The sequence below is a fragment of the Amblyomma americanum genome, chromosome 3, assembly GCF_052857255.1.
Source record: "Amblyomma americanum isolate KBUSLIRL-KWMA chromosome 3, ASM5285725v1, whole genome shotgun sequence".
In the NCBI taxonomy this organism is placed as follows: domain Eukaryota; kingdom Metazoa; phylum Arthropoda; class Arachnida; order Ixodida; family Ixodidae; genus Amblyomma; species Amblyomma americanum.
The window spans coordinates 174,473,135-174,494,369 of NC_135499.1; the positions used below are offsets into that span (position 1 = coordinate 174,473,135).

The window sequence follows — 21,235 nt, forward strand, 5'->3', positions numbered from 1 at the left end:
ACAAATGAGGTTTTGTGCCTGAGCAGAGAAAACAGCCCTAAAATTCCGACATTTTAAATGTTGTAGCAATACCATGAATGCAAAAATGCCGACCAGGTTACAGAACAATGAAAAGCATATTTAGCAACACTGTAACATCTTTCACTATTTTGTATTGTCTCCTAGAAGAGTCATGTCTAGTTGCCTCAGTCGTACGAAGAGGCGTCCTGCACTATAATGCCTCTACTCTGTCCTTCTACCGTTATAGTTCTTTTTTTTCTCGCTATTACAGCAGCTTCTTCTTATATGAGCGAAATGCAGTGAAGAAATTCTTCAGCCAAAGAATAAAAAGCTGTACATTGTAGAAGACTACCGGGTCATTCATGGAAGGCAATAGGAGGACAACAGAATGATGAAATGTGAATGTGCATTTTTTTTATACTGGCTCATCCAATGAAAAAAAAAAAAATCCCAGGGAGCTAGCAGCACAATACGATATTCGTGTTTTTGAACGCATCGAGACCTGAAGCGCACGTGCTGCGAAATTCGACTTTCCTTCTCAAGCCAATGCCATGGTTCCTTGGCTAATGGTTCGGGGCAGAATTTTTCGTTTAAAAGACTACCATGAAATACGACCCAGAGAACGTTTACAACGATGAAGACGTTTTTTGAATGCTTCGCTTTTCCAGAAAGACTCCCCTGCTACATAAACATGTACACTCACTGCAACCCTGAAATAAATGGGTCTGCTGTTGAGTCTTCGCTCACAAATTCTAAACCGTATTTGGCGTAATACGGCGCCGTTTTTTATTGTTTTACTGGAGCAATAAAGATTTTTCTATGCCTTGTTGCCAACGTTAAGGGAATTTTTTGAGGCTCTAAAACTCACAAACTTCGAAAGACAAGTCAGTAATAGTGGTACCGCCATAGAGCGCAACATATCTGAAGAAACTGGCAGTTTGGCTTGGAAAATATAAGGAGGAAGTATCGCAAGAAACTTTAAATGTGGAACCTATTTTGACTTTTTGTAAACAGGATCAAGTGACCAGCTTTTTTGGTGCACAAATTTATCGTCAAAAGAGTAATGCTAAAAAGACAGGCCCATTACTTGTGAGTCGTTTCCAGGCCAGTACAATTGTTACTATATCTGATGTGTAATACAGGGTTTTAACGCCCCGAAGCGACTGATGGGCTATGGGGACACCATGTTCGAGGGCTTCGGATTAATTTAGACCACCCAGATTCTTTAGTGCGCGCTAACAACGCACAGCGCACGGAAGATTTTGTATTTCGCTTTCATCGAAATGTGGCCTCCGCGACCGGGATCGAACCTGGGACCTTGGGATCAGCTGCCGAGCACCAAAGCCATTGCGCCACTGCGGTCCCTGTAATAGTCGCAAGACTGTTTAGTCACGGTTCTTTAGCACTTTTACCGTGCTAGGCGCATACGACACTCGTGAACGTTTTCAGTAGCTAAAGTGTTTGTGGCGTCACATATGCATAAACAACTCCATGACAATGACTTGATGACATCTAAGGTCACACATGGCATTGCCCTGAATCATGGAGAAGAATTGTACGTACCTGCGGAAGAGAAATGTCTTTGTTTACAGGAGTCGTAGCTATAGCCACTTTTAACAGTAATCAGTAAACTTACACCGAAGGTGGTTAGATCTTGATGCTTTGATTATGGTCTGATAGTTTTATTTGACGAGCGTCAGCGCTGATTCCTAAGCATGTAATAATCATAGGAACCTTACAGCTAAAATCTCTAACTTTTGTATTTTTTTTCACTTATGTATTGCACGCGGTCAAGTACGATTCAACTTGCAGATCAGTCGGTTCTAAGTTAGAAGCTTTTTAAACAAACCTAATAGTAAATTTTAGGCGCAGAAGAAAGAGATAAGAATGTGACTTCCAAATAATGAAAAAGGGCGACAAGCCGAGCGTGTTAATCTTTTTTGTTTCTAATCAGCACGTGCACTCGGTAATTTTTGTGAACGAGGGATGTCCTGGAAGAAGCAAATTACTTCCATGGGGTGTACTATTTTTGTATTTATACCGAAAGGCTCACGATCACTAACTTATACTCAAAGAATGCCGAGATTGCACGTTCCACGCTGCTTACAAAGCTGTCAAGAATATGCACGAACATTACGCCAATGAAACATTCGGTGAAAAACGCGTTTTTACAAAGAGAACAGTGGGTACAAGCAATAAACAAACGCTTTTAGTGAAGATAAACTCCGCTAAACGCTTAGCGCGCAATTAACATTTAATTTTTTTCCAAGGTTGCTGCAGCAAGCCAGACACCACTAACGGTTCTGCCTGGTTACTCTCGTGAAAGAAAGAAACACCTAGGCTGCAGCACAAAATTGCACAGGGAGCACCGCCTTCACAGCGCCTTCACGATCCCTGACCCGGAATGATCCGTACACAACACGGACAACGCACCGTGAACGCAAAGAAGACCGGCGTGCAAAATTGAATCTCCTAGCCGGAAGAGAAGAAAATAAAAATAAACTAAAAGAGTGCCGAGGGAGAAAGCAGATGCGGCTCACTGAGCTATTTGATTTCCTTCCCCTGTGTACCGCTGTACATACTCAGAGAGGAGGCGCCAGCAAGAAGCAAAGGAAACTATAAAAGAAAAAGGGGAGAAAAGGCGTCGTCGGTGGGGAAGCAAGCGAATCCCTCTACCCGCCGTGCGCGAAGGCATGCGTTACCTAGGAAACCGAGGCCTGGAAACGTAAGCTTGCTTGCTTGCTTGGCGACGCCAGGTTGATAGGCGGCGAGTGGCGGCGCCTGCCAACGGGCTACGTGTGCCTGGGTACGCAGCAGCTTCGCGACGGAGGAGGCCACCTCCCCGTGCGGCGCGATGAATCAGGTCGTAGCGCTTCCTCGAAATTAAAACGTGCCCTACGGGATCACCCCGTTCTCCTCCGCACTTCTTCCTTCCCGCTGAGGCCGTTCAATTAAAAGGATGACCTCCCTTCGCGCCCCTTGGCTTCTCAGCTTGATCCCATAGCCTCGCCGTTGGAACACCGAGAGCGGCTCTGAGCCCGTTCATGTGTCTTCGTGGCAGCCCGGATCAAGAAGGCAAGGGTTGGGTCGCTGGAGTAATTTGTCTCGTCGTGATGCTGGCCCTCAGAGGAACTCGATGACCAGCAGCAGCTCGCTGGAGAGGCATTGTATCGGGGGTCTTCCTTCTTAGCGACTTCTGGAGCGACAAACATGCTTTTCGGCCGGTGGGCTTCGCACCATGCGAGCCCTCTTCGTGACCTGGGCCCGGTTCGCGTATCTGTGCTTCTGATATACTCTATTTTTTTTTTGGGGGGGGGGGGGGAGCGTGGTAGCTTTGTTTTCTGATGGTGAAACAAAGAGGCTGTGGCGAATACATCTCATGTTGAATGCTTTTGATTCCTAGGGAAGCGTTACTCGTTTGTGCTGCGGGTGGCCTTCTAACGCGCACTATTGATGTAAGCCCAGTCTACACAGGCCGCGAGAGCGCCTAATGCAATTTGGGGAGGCTGTCCTTGGAGGTTACTAATGCGCCATAGATATTTCTTCATAATGGTAATCATTGCGTGGTCGTCTTACCGTGAATGCTTATGTCATCGTTTTGCCGTAGCTTTTGCCTGAGGCTGGCAGTTTATGAAAGAATATAAAAACGATAATGCACAAACCTTATGTTTTGTTTCCACATTGCAAGTTACAATGTGGCAATAAATTATCAAATAAACAAACTAGCTCTGCGTGGGCGTACAGAGACTATAGTCATGATTTTATTCTTACCGTCATCAACGTCGTCGTCGTTATCATCACCAGCATTTTGAAGGTCACTGCAAACGCACGCTTCTCCGAGAGGTCTCCGATTGCCCTTCCCTCGTATTCATGAACGCCGCCTTAGCCTATCAAACCTTTTAAACCCATCATTCCTCCTTATTCCTGTTAACTATCGGCTGGTAATATGTATTCTTTGCGCCCTTCTGTTATTTCGGCAACAATTATCCCTGGTCACCGCGCGCCCTGCCCAGTCGCATTGCCTTGTCTTAATTCCATCTGCGGTATAGTCAACTTGCACTTGCATTATTCTCGCTGCCCTATTTTCATCTCTAAATCATACACCAACCGTTTTTCTTGGCATGACTTCGAGCTATTTTCGTCAGCTTCCATGATCCGGCAAAGTAGGTGAGCACTGAAGTGATACGTCGGTAATAACTATTTTTATTTTGGAGGATATATGTGAGCAGCTATTCATAACATGTGGGCGTTTGTCGAATACCCTCCATCCTTTCTTTATTCTCCTGCTGTTTTTTTTTTTCACCATGGTCTTCATCTGCAGTTATTGCTGGCCTTCTACAGATTCAATGATTCAATGCTCTCAGTATCTCGCTATCTTTGCAGAAACTGATTCGGTCTTCATTTTAATTTCCAAGCTTAACATGGCGCCCGTGTAAGGCTTTGATTAGGTAAGACAGCACATTTAATGGTTACATTTTAGCACCTAAAGGACGTCTGTAAGCCTATAACTACCTGAATAGCAGTGCAGGTATCCGGGTAAACATCGTAAATTGTCTTCATTCACTCCACAGCGGTAACTAAAGACTCTGTTCAGCTGCAAAGTTCTATTTTTTACAGAATAAAGATTACCTTTATGCCCAGATATGGAAGCGTGGTAAATAAGAAAGTGCCTCTTAAGATCAGGAATAAAGACGTAGCCACCAGCTTCTGTGGGCCACGACCATAGCTCTTGAATAACGTCTTCAACATAATGACACAACAAAACCCTGAATCGAATTAGGGGCGCTCTGACTGCTTAAAGGAGATTCTTTATCACGCCGGCAGCTTTTTCCGAGTCAGCAGGCACAGGCACTAGCAAGAAGCATTAGAAATCAAAAGAAATCGGGCAGTGTCCAACGAGGCCACTCAATTATTAGAGAAAAAAAAAAACGAGAGAGGTCGGCGTTTCTCTTTTTGCCGCCGTCCAGCGGACCACAGTGTCTCACCGACCTCCTCGAAAATTAGTCGCTGACGCCGCCGCCACCGCTGCTGGCATGGAAAGTTACAAGATCCGCGTTTCGCAAATTCTCCGCGCCGTTCCCATCCCGCCACCCGCTTCCCAATTTAAATCAAAAGGAGGGCTCGAGCTGCGCGCCGGCCTGTTTCCCAAGCTTCTCGGCTAATCTCCCAGTCCCCTTCCCCTCTCCTCCGTCCCCGGTCCGCGCCCGATGTTCGGCATATTTCCCTCGGGCAATCAGTCTGGATCAGTCTGCAGCCTCGGAGTGCGACGCTTCTAAGCAGGACTGGCTGCGTGACTCACGCCGGAGGCGCGGGAGCGCGAAGAGCCCCAGACTGTCGCTCCCCACACGCTTACTGTGTCCCCAACCACCCCACCCCCTCTTATCAGCTGGGATCCACACACACAACGCTCGCCCTGTCGCGTCTAGTTTTCCTGCTTTCTGTTTCGCTTATTGCTCTTGATTCATGACGCCTAATGCAGAGATTTTTGCATTTAGATCACTGTTGCTTGGCGAGCGCAATGCAAACGCTTGGAAAATTGCACGCGACCCGAGTAATGACAGAAAAAAAAATGAAGTGGATATTGGCACATTATGCGGGATGTATTATGAGCGCTGAGAGCTTGTGGTGCCTAACATATATGGCTTTTCTACTGGCGGCAAGTCGGGATTACAATTCGCGCTTTGAAGTACGTACGCGTAAAGTGCAGCTTCCAACGAAGCAACAAATAGTTTGTGCAAATGTTAGCGTATGATTCCCCCGCGTCGACAGCACGAAAGTGGCGGGATTTTTGCAACGCGTGAGGTCGCTAACGCATTTTCATTGTACTTAAGGTGGGAATAGCAGCTTAACGCAAAGTTCCGAAAATTTTTCTCATCTTTCCTAACGCGACGATTCACATAACAGATTCTAAACGCACGAGCAACTCAGTTCTATGACGCACAATACGGAGACGAAGTGCGTTCTGATTAAGCATTACGTGTCCGCGAATGTACGACCGCGGACTGAAATCTACAGGACACACGGGAGTGACTGAGGCTAGCTGGCACAATGTCTGCTTGGCGCACCGAAGCAGACAGCGCAGTCACTCGCAGGACAAGCCCCTTTTGACGATTTTATGGCGCAAAAGCATCTGTGGCTAAAGAGTGCCATGACACAATGCGTTAATCTTCTACTCAACGCTAGGTCAAAGACCCATTTCCCAAGCATTTCACGCGAAAGAAGCCGAGCACTTGGACACGGGAAAACTACCCATTTTATCAGCGGTGGATACTCATTGGCGCTGGCGATCGAACCCCGCACCTCCCGCTTGCGAGGCGGAAGTTCTAACCACTAGGCCACCGCTGCGGCCGAGAGTGGCTTGTGAATTTCGAAAACTTCTGTCTGCGATAGAACATTCATGTTTCTTTATCCCAAGAACTGACGTGGGTCTATTTACTACAAGGCAAGCAAAGAATCAGAGTAATGGTCGGATGAGTAGAAGCATCGTGTTTGATGACGACACCTTAACGCCAGAAGGACACTACCTACCACTTGATGCTAGCAGCTGCCACGCAGAAACCCCCTAGTAACGCTATATACTCCAAGCCTAGCTCCCCGGCTTAAGTTTAAGACTATACAGCGAAAGTAACGACGGTCCTTCATTCTGGCCGTCATTCCAAGCACCCATGCCGGTCCAGGTCCGTCTGCGGCTGGAGAAATTGTTCTTCTCGCGTCACATACGGGCCCCAGCGACAAGATTTATAAGCGAGGGTGAGCCGCCGCGAACAACCGGCGCATCTCCGGGGCAATTCTTCGCTGGCAGCGGTAGACTCCCGCATCATTCCCACCGCAGGGACAACGGGCCGAATCGTAATACTAGCCCTGCGCCGGTGACAGCGACGCTGCGGGACGCTTCCCCTCGTGCGAACGAACGGGGAAAAAGCACCCGGCGTTCCGTCATCATCCGGAGCAGCGACCGGAACCGAAAGGAAGTCCGACGCCACAGCGGGCTAGGCGGGAGCATGGGGAATCGGCTACCCTCGCACACCTAACTCTCTTTCCTTTTCCTTTCCTCTTTATCGCGGGGTGCGGGGAACACGTGGCGGCGACATTAGCCGGGGGAAAAGCAAGCACGGAGAGGGCATCTCTGGGGCTCCCGTCTGAGTCACGTGCCGCCGGCGCTTCCCCACGGAATCTCCCCTTCTCCCGCGCTTCCTCCCCCTCTCCACAGTCTGGCATGCCAATTTCCCTCCACGTCAACGGCCAGCGCACGACTCGTCTACCCTGGGCTCTGGCATCACGCCACAGAAACGATGGGGACAAGCTTTGCTTCGGCGCTACGTATACCCCTCATTCCTGTGGGAATTATCGTTCAAGTGCGACGGTTTCGGAAATCAAAACAACGGCAAAATAGCCCCTGCGGTGGTCCTCGCCTCGAAAGCTGTTGCCTCGTGGGTGCGATGTTGCCAAGCAGTATCGGTACGGTAGCATCCCTGAAATGGACGTGACCGTGAAAGTGCGCTGGTGGGAAGTGTAGTCCGATAGGAAACTCACTGCGAGGGGCGCCACCGTCTCGTTTTCGTCTTGCTGTGGGTGATCGTACATGGTATACGTGGGTACGTGTGCTTGGGAGACGATAAAGAGGGGAGAGCCCCCGAAGATGAGCGGCGCACTGACAATATCAACGCGTTGGAAGCGAATTGCGCAAGGCGCAGCAAGCGCGTAGAGTCTGTGGGGGAGCCTGCACTCCCGCTGTTGGCTCAATGGACCATTTTCGAAATGACTCCTGGGAACGTCGGTACGCGCCATTAGCCTGCAATGGATGCCGTCTGGGTGTGCCGTTGCTGTGCATCTGGACGTCATTCGGTAGCGTTGCGCTGTTCGAGTAGGTGTAGTTGCCCGATAACGCGACCGCTGCAATGCTGCAAACACTCGCGAATCGAGGAAACTTAAGGACAAACTTTGGAGAACTTCAAATTATGAACGAGTAGCGGCATTTTAAGTTTTTATGGGCAGATCGCATTAAAAATGTGTGGCCAATGGTTTGCTTTTGCTCACTCCCGTGTTTCATACTGCAGGATACCTTCAAATATATCATAATATCTTAGGGCGTTCCATTCATGTGTTGGTAAAACAGGCGCAGCTAATAGCATTAACCTCGCAATTCCCAGGTTTTTAAATCGCTGAATAAAAGCAACGGTTTCGTCACTAATGAACCTTTCATTGCACAAATACCAAAAACTTCGACACTTATTGAGAAAAGATACTTACAGCATAATTTATCTTGGTTAATTTTGGTGATTTCTTAATGTACAAGGACGATCAAACTGCAAGTTGATACGCAAGCGCCTAGAGTTATTAAATAGAAAAATTCAACTTCTCCATCCCCCACCAGTGCAGCTCTGTAACCACAGAAACTTACAGCTATTTTGCCGTGAGGGTGAATTTCTCTTTCAGAAGGCCTCGTGCATCTCAGACACTTGAAACTTCATCCTTACTTTGATAAATATGCAGGAAAAGGCAGTTCCAACACGCATGTTAGCAATTTGTGTAGTTCTGCGATGAGAAATGAAAATTATTCGCATATTTACTCTTTCCATTACAGGTGATGCGCTGATCATTACAGGTGTAAGACGCTAATGTAGATTCAAAGCGTTATCTTTAGCTCGTGCGTTGTCTCCTGCCAGGTGCGTAGAAGGTTATTTCACAGTTTATTTTCCGTGCGGGACTCTTGTACTAAGCACCTGAATTGGCTTCCTTTTTGCAGGCAGATATGGTGCTAAGCATTTCAAACTGAAACAAACGCCAAACTCCGCAGGCCTTTACCCTGTTATGATGGGGGCTCTGATACCTTCTCCACTGTTAACTGAAATGCTCCTCGCGCTTTGCATATGACCTTACGCAAAAACTAAACGTATGGCAAACGACACGAAAGCGCAGTGACGTCGACCATCTCTTTCTAGAAAATGAGAACACATGCGTTTGAACTTTGTTCTATGCGCTCTAACCTACCTAACCAATTATACCCGCCGACTTTTCTCGATGGCCTTGGAGTTCGGCTGCTGATCCCAAGGTCCTGAGATCGAATCTCGGCTTCGGCGGCCGCATTCCACTCGAGGCGAAACGCAAAAACGCCCGTGTGCTATGCGATCTCACCGCATGTTACAAGAACACCATGCGGTCTAAATTAATCCTAAGCCTTTCGATGTGTCCACAGCCAATGCGTGACTTCGGGACGTTAAATCGCACATATAACATATATAACACTACCCCCTATCTAACCTGTTCGCTATTTTTAGGAAAAGAACGAGGCTGGTGGATACTGCTTGCAGTGAGAAATTTTCACCGCTGTATCCTGAAACACTGCATGAACTTTTGCTGCGGCGTTCTCTCGTGGCAAGCGTGGTCATCCTTGCCACCTAGAATAACTGTCAATTTTTCCTGGTCATTTTTTGCCCACGCTTTCTGCTGTTCAGTTTCGCGTTCTGCTCTTACAACGTTTTTTTTTTCTTTCCTGAACGACACAATCTTTCTCTCGAATATAAAGAAGGCAAGCTGGTCTTTACGTCAGAAAGTACTCCAAAGTAAAGTAGTTTCTTTATGAAAATTTGCTGTAGTCTTTTAAGCACGTGTGTGTACGTGGTGAGAATAAGTACATATTTTTTTAAACGTATGTAATTGTTTCGTAGTTCTGAGCACCACTTGTAAGCGTGTAGAGGCCGATATGTAGCAGCAGTGCTGATGAACGCTGCAGCCGCGAAAGTAACAGTTTGCCCGCAGTCTACGCTTTCAATCTAATAAGTAGAGGTGCAGCTTCCAACTGCTTTTGCTGCAAATGGAGTGTCCTTAAGCACACATACAAGCTTGCCGCCTGAAAACACCTCTCTATGGACATTATAATGCATCTCTCAGTTTGCTTGAAATGCGATTATGGGAACTTAAAACGCAATTATGTGTTTCCAGCTGTACACCTAGGCTGAAAAAATAATTCACTTCTTTCTTTTCTTCGCGAATTTACAAAATGTTTTATAATCTCTTTTAGACTTAATGGGATCTCTATTACGTATATCCACCTGCTACCTGATAAGGTCACTCTCGTTATTACAACCTGAATCTTCTTTGTTCGCTTCATGATATCTCGTATATCTTTCTAGTAACTTTACTACCCTGCTCACGTTCCTGCTCCATGCACGCAACAATCTCGTCCCATCTCCCAAGGAGTCACAGTTCTCTGTGTCTTCTCCTCCGTGAAACAACTTACTTCACGTTTCCCGCTTCGCTACCGCATCACCCTCCACTTCACGTAACATTACAGCTTGACCCTTGCCCACTCCACTCTGAGTTTTACGTCTTCCCTACAGGACTCTGACAGCGAACCCTGCGACCAGTCGAGATTGTCATTTCATGAGCACTACACCAAGATTGGTGCAGTTACCATTCTTCTCTCTTTGTTTCTCCTGGCTGGTCGTCCTTCTTCTCGACACGTCCTTGTTTTACTGTCGCCAGCGTTTGCATAAGCCATCGCCCCCTTAAAGAAGAAAGAGGCTGGGCGGACCACGGCGCGCCGTAAACTATTCAAGAGGAGGACGCATTCAAATAATGGCATTTGCCTGTTTTTCGCCTGGCCGAAACGCCGCTGAGCGGACGGGCACTGTGCGCGTTTTGCGTGTTCCCGCGTTCTTTAGCGTCCCGCTCGAGAGCTTGTCTGTTTATTGTTGACGTTTTTTGAAACCGCGTCCGCGGTTTCGGTCGCTCCCGAGATGAATAAATTAGCGGAAGCATGCGAGTTGCATGAGCCCGCTGTTGTACTTTGTCCCGCAGGGTGCCAAGTCTTCTTTTGCTCGCGTTGGTAGCACACACGTGTGACGGCCCTTGAGCTACAGGAGCGGCAAAAAAGGAAGAAAGACAATGGATAAAGGCGTGACTGTTCTGCATAAATAAAGGCGCAGGCGTTGAACTCCTGCAATGGCCGGGGGACAAATAGAAAACAGAAAGTAAAATTGCTTTTAGTTGCTTTTCGCGAGTCGTCCTGAACGCCTACCAAATCTATAAACCAGAAAGGAAAGAAGGTTGCGACAAAAATAAGAGTTCGCGTAAGTCGGTTGTTGTGGAAAATAGCGCGACTCACTGCTTTAAATATTGATCACTGAGCGTGATAACACTTAGCTCTACTTAAAAGTTATATGTATTCATCATGGACGGCTTTGCAGTAAATGCGCAGGGCCTGTATTGGACGATGTTTGCGACATTCGCCACCTGAATTATTTGCAAATAATTATGTCGAAGTGAGTATAGAAACTGGGATGGTGAAAAATATGAAGGGAAAACGCATAAAAGGGAAAGAAATAGCAAGCATTAAAAACTTATTCGGTGGGTTTCTTTCAATGTTTCTTTCAAATGACTTGGTAAAGTTTTTTGCATCTTCTTGCTCTGCTTTTTCCTGCTCTGTTCAAAATTTTTCGGTTTTTTTAGCCTTTGTCATTTTGCCCCACCTGCCTTATCATCTCTGTTTCCACGAGCGCATAAAACTTTCGCCGCTTGGTGGCGTCTCTGTCATGGGTATATATGCAGTGTTTCGATGATTCTTGAATAAAGTTGAAGTTCAGAGCCTGTGACGTCGTCCTCTGTGTTTATTCTGTCCCTGTGCTTTAACGCGCTGTCAACAAGAATGAATAGCAACACGCACCAGAAAACTATCCTGTCAGAAACAACAAGATGAGTCTCGATTATTAGCGATCACATCAGTCGCGTGTCCTCAGAGTTACGGGCCGTGATGGAAACGTCGGTAAAACACGCAACTAAAGCAAGAATTCATGGAGAACAAACACAAAGTTGCACGCATTTTGTTGTAGGGCGCACATTGGGTTTGTATGGAAATAGGTTTGTTAGGACTCAGCTTCTGGGCAGGTTAAAAGAGAGTCATCTTCGATGACTTAACCCTCTCAAAGGCACCTCGCTGTTTGTTATGGCAAACAGTTTTTTTTTTTTAGAAATCGCTGCGACAAAAGCGCATACCTCACTCGAGCGTTTAGCAATAGCTTCGTGTTTCTGGCGGAATCAGTGCCTTGCGAGTCAGATGGGAGCCCAAAGGACTGTCGACGTTCAGTGTCGTGCAGGGGAAGTTACGAGAAAGTCTGATCTTGTGCTGACTGGGCCCCACACGGATCTAAGAATGTACTGCAGAACCCTAATTTGGGGGAAATTTCGAAGAAGCGAATGGAGGGATTAGAACCGAGTTCGATGCTCGATCGAAGCAGATAAATTGGAGTCAGTGGTCAGCAAGTCAGGAGAGGATGGTTTCCCGTTGTAGAATAGGGCACGTGCCTTTCCTTGAAATTTGGCCTGATGACGTATAGACCAACATTGATCACTAACGTTGAAAAAGATGCGATGGCGCAGCTGTCGCCGGCTTGTGGTGAAGGCTGGTGTACGCGGCATAGGGATACGTGCAAGCAAAGGATTTCAAAGCAGTTTTCTGATTTCACAGTGTAGTTAGGATGCTGTATTTTTGTAAAGAAAAGCCGAGTGCACCCTAAAAAAGAAATCGTTAAGTATGAAACGCCATTTCAAAGGCTGTGTATTTTTGCAACACCCCAATGCTTGCGCTAGGGAACCACCTCGGTTCGGGGCACGTGCTGAGAGCGGGACCTATAAAAACGCATGTAAGCAAAGCTTTCCGAAATAATTTGCACAATTCGCAGTGTATTCATTGAGGCGGCCAATGCGTGACACTTGGCGAGTGTTTTGTGGAAGAGTGGGACAAAATATGCAACGAAATTTTGAATCTCTCTCTTTAAAATGTCAGGCCAAATGTGTTTTGTGGATCCGGACATACCTCTAGCAAACGCTCTGTCAGCTGTGTGTTTCTCCGAACTGCGCAAGCTTCACGTTGAGTCTTACATACGGCCCCGTGCTCTAAGTTTGCTCACTAATATATTCATCGAAAGCCTAGAGCTGCTCTGCATGAAAATGAGTTATCAAAAAGCAAGGTAAGCGAAGCAAAGCGAACTACGCGCCGTAGCTGACTACGGCGCAGACGATAGCTCCGAACACCTCTGGCTTCCGTGAGTGACCTTTAGCACGGTGTTGGTCTATAGGTCACCGGAATAAAGGTCATAAGGGCGGCTGGGGGGCAGCAGTAGAAGAGCGACCTTATTGTTAGCTGCCCGCCCTTACGCGCTTTATTGCCACCGAAGGCCTCGGAAGACAATTGTTCCGGGTAGAAGGCAGCCTAAAGTGCTCCTAGAGGGTATAAAGTCATGCAGAAGCTAACCTGAAGTGATTGAGCGACCACCACGAACTACCAGCGATCCCGTGCAACCACAATTACGTTAACCAATAACGAGATCAACACAGGCAGGGCAGTGCTTGCTGGTTCTCATTTCGAGCGGAATAGCCTGTGGTGATTACGGTTGCGACGGCCCATTTGCGAGGCTATTCGACAGAAGCAAGACATGTTTATACGAAGCGACAGCGAAAAGCGCTCACGGATGAATCTTCGAAATTATGCGACGTGCAAAAAATGCGCGCCTTTCGGCTCGTCTGACACCGATTGCGCTTATCCAGGCGCGTTTGTTCTGCACTCTAGTGCCGACATTTAACTCGTTATCGGATCATGTTTGCAAGCTGCATAGGGCGGTCGTTTGTTTTTGGCGGTCTTCACGCCATTTCGAGTGCGCTTGTGCATACATGCCTCTACGTCTAATATGCCCTTTTGTTTTCCTGTTCGTAACAAAACACCGGTGAGACGACCAGTTCTTATTTTAAATCAGCATTAGTCGAAACCATGACGAACAACAGTGCCTTACCTACACTTCTTTCTCATTCTTACGCGCAGGCTCAATGTCTGGAAGTTAGCATGGTTAGACTGGTTTTGGTATTGTGGGGTTTAACGGCCCAATGCGACTCAGGTTATCAGGGACGCCGTAGTGGGCAGCTCCGGATAATTTCGGCCACCTGGGGTTCTTTAACGTGCACTGACATCGCACAGCACACGGGCCTCTAGAATTTCGCTTCCATCGAATTGCAACGATTCTGTTCTGAAAAGTAACACCATTACTGCATGCGAAACATTGCTGCAGTAACACTGTAAGATGTACAGTCCTAGTCAAAAGTCTCAAGGCCACAGCGTTCAGCTGCAGCGAAATAAATGTTCCTAGAATGCTCCGCGTAGCTATCATTCAAAACGCATGTCAAGCAGAAAGCACAGGAAGCTTCTCTACCTTAAGAAGTAACCTTCTGCTAGCATTTCAAGGTCATTCGGTCTTTAATAGTGCCGTAATGGCTCTGTTATGCGGCTGAAGCGAAAAGCCTTTGGCCTTAACACTTTTGACCAAGACTGTACGTGGCAGTGGTACGCCGCATATAAGCACGAAGGGAACAGACCCTCCCGATATACGGCGACCATTCAGTGGTTGTTGCGATGGCGACCACTCGGTTTTCTTGGAGTTGGCGGCTCTGGATATTGCGTGCAGCGACACTGTTGTTAAGGTGGATATTTGCGCAAGTTGGGCAGCGCGTTGTGTAGTCGTGTTCCTTCTTCTTCCCGTGTTTCTACGCTGTTTTTTCCTTCTTTAAGCGACTATGAGTGCTCTCAGGTCACAGCATTTGATTACTCTATCTACTTGCAATCTTCTACGGATTTAAAAGGAGGTGGGGGCCGGAATCATCACTGTATTGCCCGTTGACCTTGCGGTCTATGGGAACGTTATTCACCCCGTTGAGGACGTGCCCTGTGACGTCATAAGATCGAGGTAGGGCCTGTACATATGGTCGCTTTTCATACGGGGAAGAGGAGGGGCTGTCGCTTCTTTGCCCCAGAAAAACGAGAGGGGAGTGGGATGAGTTCTGGAAGTTGTTTCTATTGGGCCCACTCGGCCTCTCGCCAGAACTGCGCACATCACGTTCCTGATGATGGCCTCGCCGTCGCATGGTCCGCCCATTTTCTTCACGCCGCCTGGCACCCGGTTGCTTCTCGCCATTACTTTTTTCCTTCCTTCACTCCCCGACAAGGAGATCTTTCGGGAGGCAGGCTGCGCCTTCTTCGCCTTCCATTGCAGTCGCCGCGGAACATTTCACCGACTCGAGCTAGCTATTGCGCGCTTAATTGGCGCCGCGGATGACGCGGTTCCCACACAAAAGCGCCTGAATGAGTACGTGCACCATCCCCCCCCCCCCCCACCCCCCCAGGCCTCAGTGAAGCACGGCGCGAGCTGGGTGCGTCTAATTGGTTCCACGGCAGAACACAAACCACTCTCGGCGGCGGTCTCTCCCCCGAAATCGGCCCTAATGCGTAGTGCCTGGATCGAGAGTAATGACCTGCTTCTTCTCTTTTCCCTCCTCCTCCGCCTCGCGGGGACCTCCGCTATTGACGTCGCCTGGTCCCGTCACCATACAGACCAGAGACGGTCGTGCCTCCATCGACCAGATATGGGGGCCAGCATCGGCTGCGTGTCGAGTGTTTGTTTCGTACTATATGCGTCGGGCCCACGTCAGCGTGCCTAATCTAATTCGCTTTAATTGACGGGAGGCTTGGTCGCAATAGTCGCCGGTTGCGGTTTCTGTGAGCAACGCTGACAGACGCCTTTGTACTGGACTCAGTGGTCTGCGCGTCGTGTTAATTCGGTGGTTCTCGAAGTGCGCGCGAGGCGAAACACGTTTTTTCGAGCTGTCTGCTGCCGGCTAATATTCATGTGACTCTATCGATAGCTCCTCAAGAGTCTTTTGGAAGCCGCTGAACCAATTTTAGCTATTGTGCAACTTCGACTAATCGTTTTTATCAATTTTATATTTTTTTGTTGGAGTGTTCGTTGTGTAGAAAGGGCAATGCGTGGGAGTATAACATAGAATAGTTTCTTCCGGTTCTTCTTCTTGGCGGTCTGCAGCAGTGTGCAGGAGGAGCAACAGTTTATTAAGGTTGCGGCCTATTGAAACAAGCCAGCACTTCTGTGTACTGGGGCCATGCAATGACCACAAGTCAACAGGCTATAGGTCATGACAAAAAAAGAATCAGTAAGGATGTCCGCGGCCTTTAGGCATACCGTGCCAGGAGACGAACAGGAGCTTACCGATATATATTTTTAAAAATGTGTGTTCAGTGTGTTTAGTCAGTGTCCACTTATTAGGTATAAACGTGATAAGCAATAAAGATGCTTGCAGTAAGAATAAGGGGAGCGCAGCCTACATTGAAGAGTAAAACTATAGACGCAAATTTAAGAAAGAGAGAGGGGGGGGGGGAGAGAGACGCATAGTCTAGAGAAATAAAAGGCCCTTTTATTCTGAGATAAAATAAAGAAGAAGTAATGGGCATCAGCCAGAAAATGTGGAGCTTAGAGGAGATAACGTCTGGCTTGTTAGCGCCACAGAGCAGATACTAAAAAAATAGAACGTAGTTGTTGACTTGCGTGGAATGATGTGGATTGAGGGGGATTAAAAAATGCACGATGGGTTGAGTAGCCGAAGCTGGCACAAGAAGGGAGTAACCTGAAATGAGTGAGAGTGCTCTTTATCGGGGTTTGGTTTATAGGGTTTAACGTCCAACAGCGACTCAGGCTATGAGGGACGCCGTAGTGAAGGGCTCCTCAAATTTCGACCACCTGGGGTTCTTTAACGCGCACTGACATCGCACAGTACACGAGCGTCTAGAACCTCGCCTCCATCGAAATTCGACCGCCGCGGCCGGGATCGAACCCGCGTCTTTCGGGTCAGCAGCCGAGCGCCGTAACCACTGAGCCACCGCGGCGGCTTTCTTTATCGTGCAGTTAACCTAATTAGGCTGCGTGCAACGGTTGGTTTTAAAATCATCTTCAATGCGTTCTTTTTTTTTGTTTATGACTATTACCTCGCTTAAAAACCGCGACTAATAGCAAACTATTAGTAGTCAGTTTTCCTAACCTGCTTTCCCTTAACAAGAAAACTCTTTCATCGGAAAGGGTGCCCCATTTTACGTCGTGGCTTTTGTTTGTACACTCTTCTCAGGTCTGCGGCATCGCTTATTTTATTTTTCTTCCTGTCAGTAAAGACATTGAGGTTCACTTACAACCTAGCACGAGTGTATTTAACGAGCAAACTCTTGCTTACGCGGCGCTGTGAGATTAGCTTCACTGCTGTGTCTTGAACATCAAGAGACAAAACTAAAATACATAAAACTAAGTGCACACGGCTCCAAGCTGGCGACGAGGCCGTAAAGCGAGAGGGAGGTGGCCGATAACGGGACCCGTAAACGACACCCGGCTCCCACGACCGGGCAACCTCCTTACACGCGTAACTTTTCGGCGCCTAGCACACGGACGGAGCCAGTGACACGTTCGATGAAGCCCGCGTGTACTACAAAGGCACAAAAGCCCCGGCGCGTTTACAACGTATATAGAGGCGACAGCGGCGCCTGTTTACGAACGCCTCCGGAAGGACGAGGACGACGACAAAGCACCGAGGGGGCGGACGACGCATTTCGAAATCTGCTTGATAGATGTCGCCTCCTGTCTCTATATAACGCCTCGAGAGGCACCTCCCTTCTCCGGCGGGCTCGGGCCGGCAGAGCTGGCTGGACTTGAATCGATCCGAGCACGGAACTGCGTAGCGGTACTACGCATCTGGAGAGAATCCTCTCCGCGTCGCGGGTGGCACACATGCACTCTTTCTTTTCTTTTTTTCATCTATTCCATAACCGTTGTCCGTGGTGTTCATCCTTCTTACTAACGGTGCCGCGCTTTCGCCTCTACTCCTCTCCTGTGTCGCACTGGTTCCTGGTTCGTCCCGATAGATGGCGCGCGAGTTTTTTGCGTTTTTTTTTTCATCTCTCGCTCCTCCTCCTCCTTATCGGCGCCACGGGCTCGCGCAATCTGGAGTCTTCTTCTCCGCGCGGGCTTTCTACGATGCCGCTTCCTTTTTTTTCCCCTCTGCGGCGATGGTGCAGCTCTTCCGCATATTGACTACTACCAACCTTTTATTCCACCAGCCCGCCCGAATGATCTACGGCGGGCGCGTCTGCGTTCGATAGCCGCGCTTGTTCCCAGAGTCTTGTGCTGCTGACTACTTTCTCCCACCACTCAGTCTCCGCGGTGAACAGTCGGCGTCCAGGCAGACACGCGTCAGATAGTCCCCGGCAGCTTGAAGCCAACGCTTCCATTGGCGTCGCGGGAAGAATGCACTCGTGCTCTATCTTGAACTCCCGAGGAGAACTATAAGGCGGAAGGAGTCAGTGAGCGTACTAGTGCATTCAGACCTATCCGGCAGAAGGACGACAGGGGTTGGGATTGTGTGTAGGGAATATTTAAGCTTAAAACTTCGTTTCTGCTTGAAAGAATTCAGTGAAAGCGGCCTTAAAAGTTTGGAAGGGGCGTTGTTACCTAACTGGAATTACATCAGAGCTGCAGGCATGACTCTTTTCATGTAATAATAGAATTTAAAGAGATCCAGACTTAGCAAGGAAGGTATTCGGGCTGCTAGAGAGTGAAAAAAGAAAATGTAGTTTCGTACGGCACGCTATTCTGTCTGGCTCGGGAGATAGCTCAGTCGCTAAGGCTAGGCTTATCCTGCAGAGGACGAACGGAATCAATCACTTCTCGTCGTTTTCGCTTCGAGAATAGCATGCCAATCAGCGCCGTCAAAGGGTAGCACTTTTTGACCACTAAACGAGTCTACTTTGTGAGGACTTTCACAAAGTACTCCTGATCACTGAAATCTAAAAATTTTACTTTGACAAAATTTTGTTCATACGCTCTGGCTCACCAGATTCTTGCCTATTTCTGACAATATTTCGGCAACATATTTTTTGCCTGCTGTAAAAAATTGTTCATAAAAGGCAAAAGCTTCGGTTCACAGTTCCTTCACTATTGCTAAAACTCTCAGAAGTCGGCATAGGAATGGAGAATTCTTTTGGCAGGCTTGTAAGGGTAAACTTCGCATCAACGCTATTACACTGCTCACGAGTGGTTTCTCGTCTGCGCATTTTCTGGGCCACTTTTGAGTTAGAACTTGTTGATGTTAAAAACAGAAGTGCGCCTTCAGTTTTACTGTGTATATTTTTCGATTGACCTCCTGGTCCGGAAATCTGCAGCGTTAAAATATGACGCCTATAATGTGCCCAAACTCTAAAAGACAACGGAAACACCTCACTTCCGAGCTCACAGCTTGGACAAAGCCAGCGCCAGAGTTTCGGAACCGCTATATGCTAAACTTGGTTCAGACAGTGTTTAAAAGTGATAACGATAAGCTTCGCGAGTGAAGAGGGACACTGCTAAACTTTCCAGCATCTATTTCATTTCCCTTCAACCTCGTCACCCTTGCTGCCTGCATAGAAATCAGCGCTAATGAAGAAGCATGCGTTCTTAAAAATAAAATAGCTTAAGATGCTCGTAACAGCGCCGCTCGGGGTTCTTTTTATTTTTCGACATTCTTCGTAAGCAGTTCAGCATCATCGGAACTTTTTGGTTCAGTGTAAGCAAAACACTTTAATAGGCCAGTTTCCTTGTACTTGAGGTAGGACTGCGTTCATCGGCAATCTAGCAAGAACTTTATAGCAAAAATATAAGTCGTCAAATGAATAATAATATTGATATTAAATGTTTATTATATTATATTATATTTTATTATAATATATTATATTATATTATATATTTATTATATTATATTGTATAATGTTATATTATATTATATTATATTATAAAGATGATCGGCAGCTGCTGCGTATGAGCCGACGCCCACCGCGGGACAAGAACACCAACTATTTTGGCCCGGAAACGCCCTTGCCTGCTCTACCCGGCCTACGCACAAGGTCTTCACCTACGGATAAAACACTTTTCAATGTTACATTATTTATGTTAACATTAATATTAATGTTAGCAATACCACGAAACCGGACAAAGCAAACTATTCTTATGGCCCCTTTAAAGGGTGCTTTCTCTCAGACCCCTACTGCTATGTCAAGATGCCATTTTGCGGTGAAGACAAGCAGCGATTTTTAATTTACATTTCAGCGGCTGAAGGAATGCTATTGCCGTGCGATTCTGCTTATATCGAATACACACTTAATATTATCTTGTATCTCTGAGCAGTTCAAATCATTTGGCTTAAAACATAATCTTTCCATAAATATTAACTTTAAAGGTGGCTGTATGACCATTTATCATTTTAGAAATGGGAAAATGTGTCTGCAGAAAGGAATTCGCTCGATTCTTTTTTTTCTATAAATTTTCAAGAACGTCGATAGAGTTTAGTTAGCTTGACCTCGAAGCGTGACGCAATTTAGGGTTCTCGCAATTCTCACAATTTCAAGATTCTCGAATAGAAGGGCGCAAGCCTTTCGCGCCGTGTTATATCTGTTAGACACAAAGAATGACAGGAAAAATATCTTCAAAATATAAAGCACAAAGAGATAGCTTGAAGAACCTTTCGAAAGAGCCGACATTTGCCTAATTTCGAGAAGCTTGTTCCTGAAACTAAGTCTGCGATTTTTCTTATATTAGATTCGTGTATAATAAATACAGAATTTGTTTGGGGAGGGAAGAAGTTAAGGTAAGCTTCATGTGAAATTACCAAACTATGAAACCAATCAATATTTTTCTTTTACATGACATCATAATTCTCGACGTTTCAAATCTCAGAAATTCTGTTTCACATTCTGTGGTACGCAATGTTTTTCTGCAGTTATACTACATTGTTTAGTGCGGTAATAAGGTTAATTGCTTCGTGTGGAGATGTTTGCCTTTTTCTCTAATTAATCTCACTGTGATCAAAGACATGATCATGAGACCGTCGTGAGCGTTTTACGTAAATAGTATAATTCATACATAGCGTCTTTTGTGAGCGTCGTTCACGTGGAACATGAGCAATATGCAGATATTAGCGAGGAAGACTATAGCTAGAACTGAGCATCAAGGAATAGGCACGAAGTGACGAAATCGAACATCGAAATTGCTCAACGTTTGGCATTTGTACGCCAGTGGCGCTTTCGAACTTTGCGAAGGCAATCTCTTAAAGTTGCCGTTCTTTTTTTTTTTGCATGATCGCATTGTCATTTTTCCTCCACACTTAAGGATTTCTCAAATGTCATTGCTGCAAGCGCAACAGGATACGTCGTGAGCCACGAGAATCAACACTTGAATAACGTAAAAGGCCAAAACAGCAAAAACATTTTCACTCCGCAACCACCGGACGGTGGCGATCAATGGGCCGAAAGAAAGGCGCCAATGCGTGGCCAGAGTTTTGGAAACTCGGAAAACTGACACTCCTTTGAATATATTCTTACTTTTCTTGG

The 21,235-nt window shown here is 46.9% G+C and overlaps 1 protein-coding gene across 2 annotated transcripts in view; it reads left to right on the forward strand.

The window, feature by feature from the left end:
• Positions 1–21,235, forward strand: part of Schip1 (Schwannomin interacting protein 1) — a 112,029-nt gene that overhangs the window by 27,159 nt on the left and 63,635 nt on the right. The gene's annotated exons all lie outside the window — the stretch shown is intronic.